Source organism: Coenobita brevimanus, chromosome 47 (genome assembly GCF_032717465.1).
Source record: "Coenobita brevimanus isolate Jiangsu-jjx chromosome 47, ASM3271746v2, whole genome shotgun sequence".
Taxonomy (NCBI): Eukaryota; Metazoa; Arthropoda; class Malacostraca; order Decapoda; family Coenobitidae; genus Coenobita; species Coenobita brevimanus.
The window spans coordinates 25,598,901-25,614,500 of NC_137000.1; positions in this window are offsets into that span (position 1 = coordinate 25,598,901).

Below are 15,600 nucleotides of genomic sequence, written 5' to 3' on the forward strand. Positions count from 1 at the left end.
TATTGCCTATGAGAAGGAAATTGCATGCTGAATGATTCAACTGGATTTACTACCATAATTGAACACTGTTAATTTTATTATGGAAATATTTTAAATGTTAATGGAAATTGATTTTAATGTTACAATTTTAACAGCTGTATTATATATCACTGTCGCTTAACAGGCTCAGAGAATAGGATAACATGGCTAAATCATGTTACGTGAAAATATATCCTTTGTAAAGCGTGTGGGATGAAGAAAGTGTGTAAACAAGGGACTGTGACACACGACATTCCCTAAACACAAAAACGCCACCTCCACTAAAATGACACAACGTTATCCGTTGGGAGGGGGAGGGTCACAGATCATAAATATTGCTAATAATTAGTCACTTCTTCTTAATAATAATTTATAATAATAATAATAATAATAATGATAATAACAATAATAATAACAGAGCCAGGATTCCGGGGGTTTGAATGATGTGAGAATGGAGGCGTGACCCACTGGATTGGGCAAACTTGAGCTGTCTGGACGTTGCTACTCCTCACCCTGCCCTAGGGTGGGAAAGGAGGTCCGGATGATGATGATAATAATAATAATAATAATAATAATAATAATGATAAAACCACACTGTTGCATCTTTTTCTCTTTTCTGTCACTACTTCAATGGTCACTGCTTCTCTGACCTGTCTGCTTGCATCCCTCCACCTCTACGACGGGCACGTAGCACCCGTCTAGCAACAAACTCCCATCCCTTTTCTGTCCAACTTTCTAATGCTAGAGTGAACCATTATTCCCAGTCCTTCATTTATGCAACAGGTCAACTCTGAAACTGTCTCCCTCTGTCTTTATTTCCTTCTTCCTATGATCCCCAGTCTTTCAAAGGCAGTGTGTCCAGGCATCTCGAAATGAACGGTTCTTGAATTTGGCTTTCTGTTGTATTGTCTTTTTTTTTTTTCTTGGAAGGAGCGGTTTGCAGCCTCCTTGCCTTTGGTTCCTTCTCCTTGCATTAAAAAAAAAAAAAGTGTCATCATCATCATCATCACCATCATCAGCAGCAGCGGCAGCAGTAATAGTAGTGGTAGTAGTAGTAGTAGCAGTAGTGGTAGTGGCAGTAATAGTTAGTAGTGGTAGTAGTAGCAGCAGCAGGAGCAGCAGCAGCAGCAGCAGCAGAAGTAGTAGTAGTAGCAGTAGTAGTAGTGGTAGCAGCAGCAGCAGCAGCAGCAGTAGTAGTAGTAGTAGTAGAAGTAGTGGTAGTAGTAATAGTATTAGTAATCATCATCATCATCATCATCATCATCATCCTCTAATCCAGTGTTGCCCCATGAGGAGCGTAGGAGCCCGGGGCAAGGCAAGTTGGTCCTGACATTTAATATGAGAGTGACCAGCCTCACTCATCCCTGAGTGGCATTACGTGAACAATAAACCCCTACCACCCCCTGGATATAAAGCTGCACAGGCTTAATCCGATTGGAGCGCCGTAATTACCCACTAATCCACCAGGCGCCAAAATCTGGTTATATGGTTCCCACACAGCGTAGTACAAGGTTTCCCAGCGTACAGGAAACCATTTGGCTTGTCACTCGTTGTAGAGCCACCCGTAGACAGAAGGAAGAAGAAAAAATGAAATAAAGATAGAAGAGGAAAGAAGGAAGGAAGAGAGGAAAGGGCGGGAATCCGAGAGCAACACTACATCGAGTGAGTGGATGATGAGCGTCCCCACCCACCACTCTAATAATAATAATAATAATAATAAAACAGCGATGATGATGATGATGATGATGATGATAATAATAATAATAATAATAAACAGCGATGATGATGATGATGATGATGATGATGATAATAATAATAATAATAATAATAATAATAATAATAATAATAATAATAATAAATAATAATAATAATAATAATAATAATAATAATAATAATAACAATAATAATAATAAGCAAAACAGCAAGCCTTTCAGGGCAAGGACGTCATTTGTACTTTTTTCTCGCTGCCACCATCAAAGGCTACCACCGGCACGGAAGGGAGTGCAAGGAGGTGCTAAACTTTGAACTAAACTTACGGTGATAACGATAAACGAAGTAGTAAATATTTTTCTAACATAAGTTTACTGAGAGTGAGAGAATGATGGAAGAGTGTGAATGAGATGGAGGGTGAGGGGGAAATCGAGACCGATGATGAGGTATGGACGCGGTGGAGAGGTATTGAAGTGGTGTGAGATGGAGGAAGGGTTGCTTGATGACAATAGACAGGGCCATGTAGAGGCAGGAAGGTCTCTGGCTATAGAGACAGACAAACAGACGGACAAACAAACAGGCATAGACAGATGGATGAATGGATGGATTGATGGATGGACAGTTAGTTTTCTGATCAACTGAAATTGTGCTGTAGGAAAATAATGCAGCCTGTCATAAAGAAACTACTGTCGGAGCAGTGTATTTTATAATGAAGCTTTTCGAATTGGATGGGTTAGATATATCCTTCATTTACCCGTTCAGAACTCGGAGCCTTTAACAAGTTAAGTAAAATCGTCTGTTCACTAACTAGATTTAAAGAAAACATAAGTCAGCGTAGTGAGAGAGGGTTAGGAATATAGGGCTAATGGTTGATGAGAGGTCAAAGTACAAAGGTAATTACATTTCAGTGAACAGGTACATTATCATAACTCCAAGCTATAGTATAGAGTATAACCTTTCTCCGTGGGCGGTGCCACAACTAAAATTAGCAGGAGACTAAAAATAGAATGGTAATGGGATAAGGCATCCTTCCCGACAAACAGGCAATAATTGTTCCCAGACGCTCTAGCAATGATAAAAACAACTTCCACTACTCCACACTTGGGACCATACTATACGAGCCACTGCGGCCTTCTTGGCTTCTTTTTCTAAGCCATTTCTTACGTCCATCACACCTCGATATTCTTTTGTATGGTATTTTTCATCGTTTTAAATATTGACATAGTCTGCCTCAGTAACGTACAGGAGGATAGAAAGATGTAATCCGCAGAATAAATCGCCAGGGAAGAGGCGGTACGAATTCTCCAGAGCCACTTAGAACACAAGCCTGAGCCCCACATATTACGTCCGACTCGAGGCTACAGTGGAGGATTCATATGGTGTGCGTCACCTTGTTGGCAGTGCGTCACAGGAGTCCCACGAGAGTCTTCACATCCTGTTCTTCCGAAGTCTTGTCTTGTTAAGCTTTAAGGACCAGTTATGAACAGAGGAAGTTGATGAGGTCAGAGAACTGACAAGGTATCCAGTTGGTTCGGTGAATTATGTTCAGAGAGGCACAAGAGGCACCCCCTTTTTTAAAGTGGCTCTGAAATGCATCTGTAATGTGTTTTAGGGTCGGCTTCCCGTCCCTCTAACGCCTAATGTGTAGCTAAGTTCTCTTTCTAGACCGGAGCTTAGACAAATAAGAGAGAGGCACGACACAAAAACTCAAGGCAACAACATTACATGTGTATTGCTAAATTCTACAGTGGAACGGGTAGATGTCACAAGAATAGTTATGCTGAACAATTATAATCTTAAAGCCTAGATTATGGGTGTTAGTATCGCACAGGATACTACTTAGGACAAGGTCGGGTAAGGTGAATAGCACTACAATCAGGAGTTTTAGGGCAGTGAAGCTAAACACTATTATTTGGGAAAGTCTAGGTCATGTATATCGGGTGGAGTTCGTGGCACTGTTTTCACTGCTGGCAGTCTAACTGGTATGTCTTTCGTGTCGTTAATTATTGTTCTTGCACTGGTGCCTCCGTATGATCTTAAGGTGAGGCTGTGTCACTATATGGTAGCGTGTTCACTTAGACAGACATTTACTTCACTGCCCTGCCGTATTCATTGTTTCACTGTCATCTTACTTATTCCACCTCTCTTTTATTATTATTACTGATGCTTTTCTCACTTACTTTCCATATTCTGATAACTCACTCTTCTGCCCTTACTTCGCTGTATCACGGACACTCTCCTTTCATTGTCATTCACTTTCGGGACTGGGCGTGATGGCGGTCAGGTACAAGGGCGGCGGAGACTACTCGCCTTACTACTGACGGGGCTGAGTTCCGCCAGGGGCCTCCGTATTCAGGGGCCACGGGATCACGAGTAGAGGCGTCCTCTCTCGTCCGGGGCTGCTGGTGGCGAAGGGTCCCGCAATTTTAGGGCTTGGGGTGGGAGTCTGGCCCTCAGGGCTGGGGCCGAAATGCTGCCTGAACCTCTCGCTCAGGCGCCTGACAAAGGACGAAGATCTCCGGCGTCGGGGTGAAGGGATGTCCCGCCCGGGGGTCCTGGGGGCAGCCTGGAGGTCCCGGGGGCTGCAGTCTCCGGCGGTTGGAGACGCCGTCAGGAGTGGGCTGTGCCGTCGGCCTCCATCAGGGTCTGTCAGGTCGGTCATCTCAGGAACCGGCTGCAGTGAGAAGAGCCCGGTGGTCGTTACAGGGCCTCTCCAATACTCCTTCAGGCTGGGGTCTCCCTCCGGGTTGTAGTTTCATGGACAGGAGTCAGCACATGATGGAGGAGCGGCTACCAGCCATCTCCTGTCGTAGTGCCCGGCTACTGGCCATGGCCTTCTAGGGGCGTGGCTACCAGCCTTCACTAAGGCCCAGCTACTGGCTGTGGCCTGGGGAAGGGAGCGGCTATAGGCCAACTCAAGGGCACCTTTGGAGCGGCTACTGGCCATCTCCTGACAAAGGTGGGAGCGGCTACTGGCCGTCTCCTCGTTACTTCTAGAGCGGCTGCAGGACATCTCCTGTAGGAGGGTTGAGCGGTTACCGGCCGTCTCATGAGGGGCACCTTCAGAGTGGCCACCGGCTGTCTCCTGATGAAGGCAGAAGTGGCTACCGGCCGTCTCCTCGTTACCTCCGGAGCGGCTGTAGGCCGTCTCCTGTAGGAGGGTCAAGCAGCTACCGGCCGTCTCGTTTAGGGACCTTCAGAGCGGCTTCTGGCCGTCCCCTGACAAAGGCATGAGCGGCTACCGGCCGTCTCCTTGTTACCTCCGGAGCGGCTGCAGGCCGTCTCCTGTAGGAGGGTTGATCGGCTACTGGCCGTCTCACGGGTGCTGATTGGAGCTAGAATAATAGCTCCACCCCGTGGTTGTCGGTGTTTGGCTCGCCTGGAAGGTATTCTCTCTTTCCTGCTGCGGTGGCGGCGAGTGAGCTCCGGGTCACAGGGGCGCACGGCCCGGGCGGACTTATGTCCCTGTCGCCCGGAGTCCAGTCGCTCTGTATTTGCTCCCCTGTAGGCTCCTTCTGGGGGGTTGGGTTGCCCTCTGTAATACTGCACTGCATTTTAGCATCTATGAGGAAAAAATACAAAACAAGTTTGTGCAGATAGCTACACCTGAGAGGTAGAGTCAGCGTTCCGGGAGATTAAATGGTAAGTGAATGTGTGTGTGTGGCGCATTTCGCTGGGCATGCTGATTAGTCCTTCATCTATCCATGCTTCTGTTTTATTTACTCTCTGAGCCCTGCCCCACCTCACACTTGGGTGACAGAAAAGAGGTCATGATGATGATTGCGAAGATGATGATGATGACTACAACATCAATTTCGCCCTCTCTGATTAATTCTGATTCATTTCAGATCAGTTCAGGTCATTCAGTTGGGGTAATTCAGATAACACCAGATTCATATACTCTTATTCAAAGACGATCATGATCAACTCAGACAGTGGCAGTTAATCCATTCAGACAATTCACACCAGTTCATGTCGTTAGTTTAATTCATGCTCTGTTTGGTCATTCTGGATTCATGTAATCACATAGGCACAGTCGCGGTATTTTAGGCCCAACCACGCCCATTCACAATCACATAAGTCCAGTCGCAACATTTCAGGCCCGGCTACACCCATTCACTATCACATTCAGTAGGCTCCGTCAGAGAATTTCAAGTCTAAACTTGTCCATTCACACCCACTGCAGTTTTCATAGATTAGTGCACCAGTGTTAAGATCCACTTATATCAAATCAGGCCCATTTCTGTCAGTTCAGGTTCAATCATATCCATTCAAATCTGTTAAGAGAAGTTTAGATCCACTGGGACGTCAAATTAGGCTAAGTAGCATCCATTCAGTTAGATTCGGATGGGCTCTGTTTTTAATTTGTTTAGAAAACTTTGGGTTCATTAGTTCCAGTCAGGTCAGTTCAGAACAATTCAGTTAGTGGTTGTGAGACAGTGAGAGAAAATAATACAGTATATAGATCCAGGTTATACTTTATCGATATATATATATATATATATATATATATATATATATATATATATATATATATATATATATATATATATATATATTTGGCACCCATTTTTAACGTGACAGCATCCAGATTGACTCTATCAGATACGTTTATGTGGAGCTACAGAATGTGGTGAATGTTTTGGGCGTATCAGGTAGAGCCAGGATTCCGGGGGCTTGAATGATGAGTGAATGGAAGCGTTCCCCATTGGACTGCGCAAACTTGGGCTGTCTGGACGCTGCCACTCCTCTCCCTGCCTTAGGGTGGGAAAGGTCCGGATGATGATGATGATGATATATATACTGTATATATATATATATATATATATATATATATATATATATATCGAGAGAGAGAGAGAGAAAGAGAGAGAGAGAGACATACATAAATACGTATACCGGGTATACGTTTTTTTTTTTTTTCAAGGAGAGTTGACAACAATGGGTAGAATGAGCGGGACTGGCTGGTATTATTGTGGGTGGTGAGGTTGGAGATGGGGAATAGACTTACACACCGTGAAGATGGTTGCTGTATATCGGCCGGATTCAAGCGGTGCAAAGATTCAAAATCTAAATTTTCTTCAGGTGAAAAACGCCAACGAGGTAAACACACCCCGGCTTCATATACCTGGCGTGGAGAAAGATAGCTGGGTATTCCTCTAGGACACCACATTGCCTCCCCTCTTGTCAAGCCCATCGTCTCCCAACCCCGTCCTCTCCATCCTCTCTCTCTCCCCCAACCCCACATGATTTCCCACTGCCTTTCCCTCACCTTCTTCGTACCTCCTCTCCCCTATCCCCTACCTCCCCTCACTGTATCTCTACACTATCGTCCCATCCCCCACTTCCGTCTCCCACCTTGTAAGATATTTCTCTCACCACTCCCCGCACTACTTCCTTTTTCCCTTCAGTACTTTTTATTCTTACAAATATCTACACCTGTCTCCCTTCTTAAATCACTTCTCCATCTTCCTCACTTTGTTAATCATATCCTACTTTTCTCCGCTTGCCTTCTCCCTTTTCTTACCTCATCATTACATTGCTTCTCCTTTCACTTTACTTTCAGTCTCTAACCTCATCTCTGAGCACGTCACCCCTTTCCTCATCTCCTTCCTCGGCTCATCTTTTCTTCTTTTCTCCTTCCCTTATCCACGCACCCTTGAACTCTTCTCACTCCTTCCTTTCGTCTACACCTCCCTCCCTTTTTCCTTCCTGCATCTCTTCCCTGTTTTCGACCCCTACCCTCCACTTCTTTTCCTTCCTCATGTCCTCTTTCCCTCACCCCTCCAGGAAAGTAGAGCTCCACGTTGTCTCTTACGCTTTTCCTGACCTCTCACTCTCACCCACTTCTCGTCTCCCTCTCTCCCTCCCCATTATACAGTAATTCTCCATGCAACATTACCCCCCACTCTAACTCCACTCATTCCCTCTCACTTGCCTTCTTCCATCCCTTCTCGCTCTGTCCACTTATTTCTGCCCACTCCCCAAATCACTCCATCCCCACCAATGTATACCCAGTTCCTCTTCCCTATTCCCTACTCACTGTCTCCACTCATTCTTCCTCCACTTACCTGACTCTTTCCTCCCTCCTCACTCATTTCATCTACTCACTCCCCACCCACACACACTCATTAGCTTACTCACTCACTCCTCACCCACCCACACTCACTCACTCACTCACTCACTCCCCACCCACCCACACTCACTCACGCACTCACTCACTCCCCACCCACATACATTCACTCGCTTACTCACTCACTCACTCCTTATACAGTACTCGTACACTCACTGACTCCCCATTCCCGTCATTCACTCACCCTCTCCATACTCACACAATCAGTGACTCCCAACTCCCTCACTGAATCAATCATTCACCACTAGCCTCACTAAATCATTCACTACCCACCCACTCAGTCTCACTCATTCACTCACATTCCCCATTCCGTCATTCAATCCCTCACTCCATACTCACTCGCTCACTCACTCGTCACTCACTGAGTCCGACAATCAGTTTGTCAGTCTTTTACTAACTCACTCCCCAGTCACTCACTCTCACTCATTCGCCCACTATAACACCCAGTTTCCACCCAGTCATTCACTCGATTACACATTTATTCAGCCACTCACTCCCAACTCACTTTCTCTCCACACACTCACCGACTTACTTTTTCACCCAGTCTGCACTCACTCATGCACTCACTCATCCACCCCCAATTAATACACTCCTTTACACTCCACGCTCTGATCATTTATTCTTTAATTCTCTCATCTACTTACAGTCTTGCACTGTTTTCATACGTGGGCCGACCTGACTGAAAAATGTCCGGGCCTGTCAAGGACCCAGTCCAATACTGGTGGTTTAGGGGGACTGGAGAGAGAGAGAGAGAGAGAGACTACGTAGAATTTGGTGAACATGTAAGGAAACGACGTGACTGAGGGACTTGGGTGAGTGAAGAAGTGAGGGAGATAATGGTGAAAGCGTGTAGAATAGGATCATTAGGAGCGAGATGTGATGAAGACTTTGGGAGTGGACGACTGGGTAAAAGATTTGGTGCAGACTCTAGGGAAGAGTTAAAAAGTGAGAAAAACCAAGATGAAAGAGAAGTGTTAAAGGGCTTGGGGTAGAAGGAAACAAAAAGTGAGAGAAGCTGTGAGATCTTTGGGGCGTTGCCATACAAGGCGCTGACTTGAAGAGTGAACAATGAAGTATGGACATTCCTTGGACCCATGGTTAGTTTGGTCCTCAGAGCAGCTGTCCCTTATTCTACGCCATCCCCCAGCCTATGGTCATTGCTGTAGGTGTCCCATGCGCAGGCACAGTACCTTTAATTTCATCAAAATTCCAGTGTCCTATCGTATTCTCCAGGCCGATTTTCACCTGATTAAAGCATAGTAAACATTAACTGTGACTGAAGTGCCCACCCCCACGGGAAGCCCAAGGAGGGGTATCGCAACCCCCACCCCAGGGAGGATCCACGGCCCAACACCCACCCCAAGAGACCACGGGGAGGCGCATAGGGAGCGCATAAGACCCGGGTGAGACGGGCCTATGTCCCCTGCGACCCTGCGACCCTCTTCCCCGCAACACAGCCATCAGCAAGAATGCTGCCCCAGCAGACTACACTACAGCTGGGCCAGCCCTCGCCAGGATCGGGGTGGGACTTGGCTTCGTACAGTTCCAAACAGCACCGCGGTGACGGCCACCAGCCACACTGGGAAAGAAGAGAGGGCCACCAGCCGCTCTTTAGCTGTTGCCCCCTGCATCACCGCAGTGACAGCCACCAGCCGCACTAGGAGAGAAGAGAGGGCCACCAGCCACTCTTTAGCTGCAGCTGCCCCTGGGAGCAGCACCTCGGTGAAGACCACCAGCCGCACCGGGAAAGAAGAGAGGGCCACCAGGCGCACTGGGAAAGACGAGAGGGCCACCAGCCGCACCGGGAAAGAAAAGAGGGCCACCAGGCACACTGGGAAAGACGAGAGGGCCACCAGCCGCACCGGGAAAGAAGAGAGGGCCACTAGCTGCTCCTTAGCTGCAGCTGCCTCCTCAGTGAACAGCACCACGGTGACGGCCACCAGCCACACCAGGGAATAAGGGAGGGCCACTGTACACCCTTCATCCACTGCCCTGGTGACTACCCTTCTGGTGGAAGTCCCTGGCTTGGCTCACCACCCATCCAGAGGCGAAACGGGATGCCTTTCTCTCTCCTCCCACAGGTGCAGTTCCTCCGAGGAGTTGCAGCTGGAGGAACTTTGGCGAGGGCCCATCACAAGCCTGAGGATCAGTGCCCTGCAGCCAGTGTCCAGGTAACACCCTCAGCTGACGGACTCTACCAGGAAGGGACCCTGCAGGCAGCTCCTGATGAAAGCTTGATCCAGCAGAGACCACAGCCCCCAGACGCCCAGTACTCAGGAACGTGACCTCCCCAGCCATATCAGCAGGCAGCCCTCCTCCAGGAGCAGGCGGAGGCAAGCACGCCTGCTAACCCTGTTCGGTCCCAGCCCAGAGGACTGCCTTCCCCACCGAGGCCCCACTAGGGAAGGGCCTCTCTCCACTGCATCCAGCAGCCCATTTCGGACGACTCAGCATCCAGCAGTAGTCACGTGCCTCCTACAGGAAGGCACACCTGAAGCCACCTCCCAGGCCTGGGCATCACCTGTAAGCAGCCCAAATCCACAGCAGTCCAGGCCAGAGTCAACTAGTCCAACTGTGTCCCCCTTAACCTGTGTATGTATATTATTAGTACTGTATTTGTTCTGATTGTAACTAAGGTAAATGAGATACCTGCCCCCACGGGAAGCCCAGGGAGGGGTGTTGCAACACCCACCCTAGGAGGAGACCACGGGGAGATGCATAGAGAGAGCGCAAGGCCCAAGCGAGATGGGCCTAGGTGCCCCAGAGCACTGCACCCCTCTTTCCCTCTACACGGCCACCAGCAGGAACGCACTCCCAGCCAACTAGGCTACATCACAGCTGGGCCAGCCCTCGCCAGGATAGAGGTGGGATTCATCCTAGCACAGTCCCAAACAGCACCACAGTGATGGCCACTGTACTCACCGGGGAAGGGACGGCCACTGTATGCCTTTCTGCTGTTACCCCCTGCAGCCCTGGAGTGATGGCCACTGTACACACCAGGCAAGAAGTGACAGACACTGTATGCACTACGGCTGCAGCCACACCTGGAACCAGCCCCACGGTACAGCCACTGTACACACCAGGCAGGAAGCGATGGCCACTGTATGCACTTCAGCTGGTAAACCAGGAAAAGGCACACCTGTGGTGACGGCCACTGTACGCCCTTCGTCTGCCACCTCCTTAGGGAGCAGCCCCGCAGTGATGGGCACTGTACTCACCGGGCAGGAAGTGACGGCCACTATACACACTTCAGCTGTTGTCTCTAGGGCCTGTGGACCCCTGGTGATGGCCACTGTATTCACTGGGCAGGAAGGGACAGCCACTGTATGCCCTTTGTCCACAACCCTTGAGAATACCCCTTTGGAGGAAGTCCCTGGCTTGGCCCACCACCCATCCAGGACTGAGTGAGACACTTCTCTCTTTCTCCTCACAGACGCAGTCCCCCAGAGGAGTCGCAGCTAAAGGAGTTGTGGTGAGGGCCCATCACAAGCCCAGGGATCCACGCCCTGCAGCCTGCCCCTGGATGACGCCCTCCGCTGACGGACTCCACGAGGAAGGGATGCGCAGACAGCTCCTGACGACGGTTCGACCCTGCGGAGACTGCAGTCCCCAGACACCCAGTGGCATGCCTAGGACTCGGGGGCATGACCTCCCCAGCCCCACCTGCAGATAGCCCTCCTTCAAGAGCAGGCGGAGGTAAGCACGCCTGCTGGCCCTGTTCGGCCCCAGTCCAGAGGGCCACCTTCCCGGTAGAAGCCCCGCCAGAAATGAGCCTCCCTCTACACCGACCAGTGGCCCCGTCAGGACGACATCGCCCCTGTCAGTAGTCCCATGCCTCCTACGGGAAGGCACACCTGAGGAGTTACCTCCTACGCCCGGGCGCCACCTGTAAGCAGCCCAGTCTCACAGCAACCTGGGCCAGGGTCTATCAGCCTGACTGTGTCCCCCTTAACCTGTATATGTGTACCATTGTTGTTGTACTGTAAAGATTGTAATTAAGGCAATATACATGTAAGGTTGGTCAGCCGAGTTTTTATGCCCTGTTCCTCTTTTTGTGTATTCTAGTTCTGGTCTCGAAAGAGAACCCCGGCTCAGTAGCTAGTGTTCAAAGGAGGAGAAGTCGGCCTAAGAACACCTAGCATAACAATAATAGCCTATACGTGTAAGGTTGGTCAGCCGAGTTTTTATGCCCTGTTCCTCTTGTCGTGTATTCTAGTTCTGGTCTTGAAAGAGAACCCAGCTCAGTAGCTAGTGTTCTAAGGACGAGAAATCGACCTAAGGAACCTAGCATAACAGTGATGATGTCTGTGTTATGCTAGGCATTTTTAGGTCGGCTTCCTATCCAAATAACGCCTAAGGTATAGCTGGGTTCCCTTTCTAGACTGGTACTTAGACACAGTATGAGTGGAACAGGGCATAAAAACACAGAGCAACAACCTTACACATATATTAACAAATTCTTAGCTACAGAACGGGCAGACAATCCACTCGATTCTCTATATAAAGTCAATACACAGGCTGGGAAATGGGTCGTGTGTATTGTGCAGGATACAAGACGGACACTATGCTCAGTTTGGGTAAATGGGTGATAATCAGTTCAGAGTTCATATATTTGTGCCTTGTTTCACAGTGAGAGGGTGAGGTATGGTTTTTAATGGGCACAGAGTAGATCAAGAGTCCTTATTCCGGCAATGACTTAGTCTCCCACTAGTATGGAATGGATATACACTGTCACAAGAGTTCTTAGTCTGATACTGAGTTTTACCTCTCACTTTGCACAGGGTGGATATGTCCTGTCACAAGAGTCCTTACTCCGGCACTGAACTTTACCTCGTATTTACACAAAGTGGTTATGTACTGATGCTTGTACTGATGCAAGAGTTCTTATTCTGGCACTGAACTTTACCTCTCACTGGCACTGAGTGGATATGCAGTCTCTGTGTCTCGTTTCTCACCTCCGCTCTGTGAGGACTATGTATCACAATCACTGGTCGGTGGGCAAGGGGTACGGGTAGCCTGGGACTCACTGGTGTCGGCCTGGCATTGGCAGAGTCCCCTCAGGAGTCCCTTCATCCCGCGGCCACAGGACTACTCGCAGGGGCGTCGCCTCTCGTTGTGGACTATGATTGGGCATGGTGAAGGGCCCGTCACTATTGGGGCTGGGGACTGGGGTCTGGCCCTCAGGGCTAGGGCCAAATAGTCTTTGTACGTGCTCCTGCAGGCGCCTGGTGGGGGAAGGGCATCGCCTTCTTCGGGGAGGGGAGAAGTCTCGTCCCGAGGTCCTGGGGGGGCGCCATCGAGGGGCCGTTGGCTGCGGTCTCCTTCCTGCTGCTCTGCTGTCAGGATAGGAGTGTGGCGTCGCTCCCAGCAGGAATCCGTCAGGCATGGGTCCTCCCCTGGCACTGACTGTATGGAGTACAACCCCAGGGACAACACAGGGCCTCTCCACCAGTCCTCGAGTTGGAAGTTCTCCTCCTGGAGGTTACCTCGATCCTGGTGGGTGCCACCAGTGGTGGGCAGGACTGAGTGCAGGTTGCCCTCATGTTGTGAAGCCACAGGGGGTGAGGGACTTTTGTAGCGTCCCTCCCTGGAACAGCTACAGGCCATCACCGAGGTCCCTTGGGCAACAGGAGGAGGGCGGCTACAGGCCATCCCTTCCCTGTTGCTGTGGCTACCGGCTGTCACCAGGGCCCGACTTCCTGACGGGACCTCAGACAAAGCATGGCTACAGGCTGTCGCTTGTCTATGAGCATGGCTACAGGCAGTCGCCAGAGTCCCACATGAAGGGCAATGTGCATGTAGGGAGCGACTACAGGCTGTCTCCTGCCTACTGGTGCTGCTACAGGTCGTCATTGGTGTCATGCCCTTCAAGGGAACTGCAGAAGGAGAGGGGGCATGCCATTTTCTCTCCATGTGCAGCTGCAGGCTGTCATGGGTTCTGCAGGGGGGTTCAGCAGCACTTGGAGCAGCTACAGGCTGTCTCCTTTTGGGCGCGGCTACGGGGCGTTGCTTTAGTGTGTGGCCACAGGCCATCACAAGGGTGTGGCTACAGGCCGTTGCTTTATTAGAGCAGCTACGGGCCATCTTTGGGTTTGCACAGCTACAGGCCGTCACTGGGGTGCTGCTTGGAGCTGGGTTTTTAGCTCAACCCCGATCCTGGTGAGGGCTGGCCCGGCAAAAAGATAGTGCACTCAGACTGGGGTGGTTGCACCTGGTGCACACCGAGGAATGGGGGCACTCGGCCCAGTGGGACTTACATCCGTATTGTACAGACATTACACGCATGCCATAAACTCCTCCGTAGTCTCCTCCTGGGGGTGGAGTGGTGTCCTTAGTCGCCACGGCCGGTATTTCAGTCTGATTTTAATAGCAAGAGAATTTTCGAAAAAAAAAAAAAAAGTCACATGAATATGGCATTCCCTGTGCTAGCCATCCTGTTTATGAAACACATTACCTAATGTGATGCTAGGTGTTTTAGGGTCGGCTTCCCGTCCCTCTAACGCCTAGTGTGTAGCTGGGTTCTCTTTCTAGACCGGAACTTAGACAAATAAGAGAAAGGCAGGACACAAAAACTCGAGGCAACAACCTTACATTTGTATTGCTAAATTCTACAGTGGAACGGGCAGATGGCACAAATACAGTTATGCTGAACAATTATAATTCTAAGGCTTAGATATTGGGTGTTAGTATCGCACAGGATACTGTTTAGGACAAGGTCGGGTAAGGTGAATAGCACTCAGGGCAGTGAAGCTAAACACTACTATTTGGGAAAGTCTAGGTTCTGTATGCTGGTGGAGTTTGTGGCACTATTTTCACTGCTGGCAGGCTAACTGGTTTGTCTGTTGTGTCGTTAATTATTGTTCTTGCACTGAGGTCTCTGTATGATCTTCATGCGAGGCGGAGTCCCTATATATGGTTGCATGTTCACTTGAGACAGACCCTTATTTCACCGCCTTGCCGTGTTCACTGTTTCACTGTTATCTTACTTATTCCACTTCTCTTTTATATTATTACTGATGCTTTTCTCACTGACTTTCCATGTTCTGATAACTCACTGTTCTGCCCTTGTTGCCTATGTCACGAACACTGTGCTTTCACTTTCGGGACTGGGCGTACTGGCGGTCAGGTACAAGGGCGGCGGGAATGGCTCAGCCTCACTACTGACGGGGCTGAGCTCCACCAGGGGCCTCCGTATTCAGGGGCCACGGGATCACGCGTAGGGGCATCCTCTCTCATCCGGGGCTGCTGGTGACGAAGGGTCCAGTGCTTTCAGGGCTCAGGGTGGGAGTCTGGACCTCAGGGCTGGGGCCGAAAAGCTGCCTGAACTTCTCGCTCAGGCGCCTAATGGAGGACGAAGATCTCCGGTGTTGGGGTGAAGGGATGTCCCTCCCGGGGGTCCTGGGGGCGGTCTCGAGGTCCTGGGGGCTGAGGTTTCCTGCAGTTGGGGATGCTATCAGGAGTGGGCTGCAGCATAGGCCTCCATTGGGGTCTGTCAGGCGGGTCCTCTCATGAACCAGCTGTAGTGAGGAGCCTGGTGGTAGTTACAGGGCCTCTCCAATACTCCTCCGGGCTGGGGTCTCCCTCTGGGTTGTTGGTTGGTGGGCAGGAGTCAGGACCTGACAGAGGAGCGGCTACCAGCCGTCTCCTGCTGTAGTGCTCGGCTACTGGCCATGGCCTTCTAGGGGCGCGGCTACCGGCCGTTGCTAAGGCCCGGCTACTGACCGTGGCCTGAGGAAGTG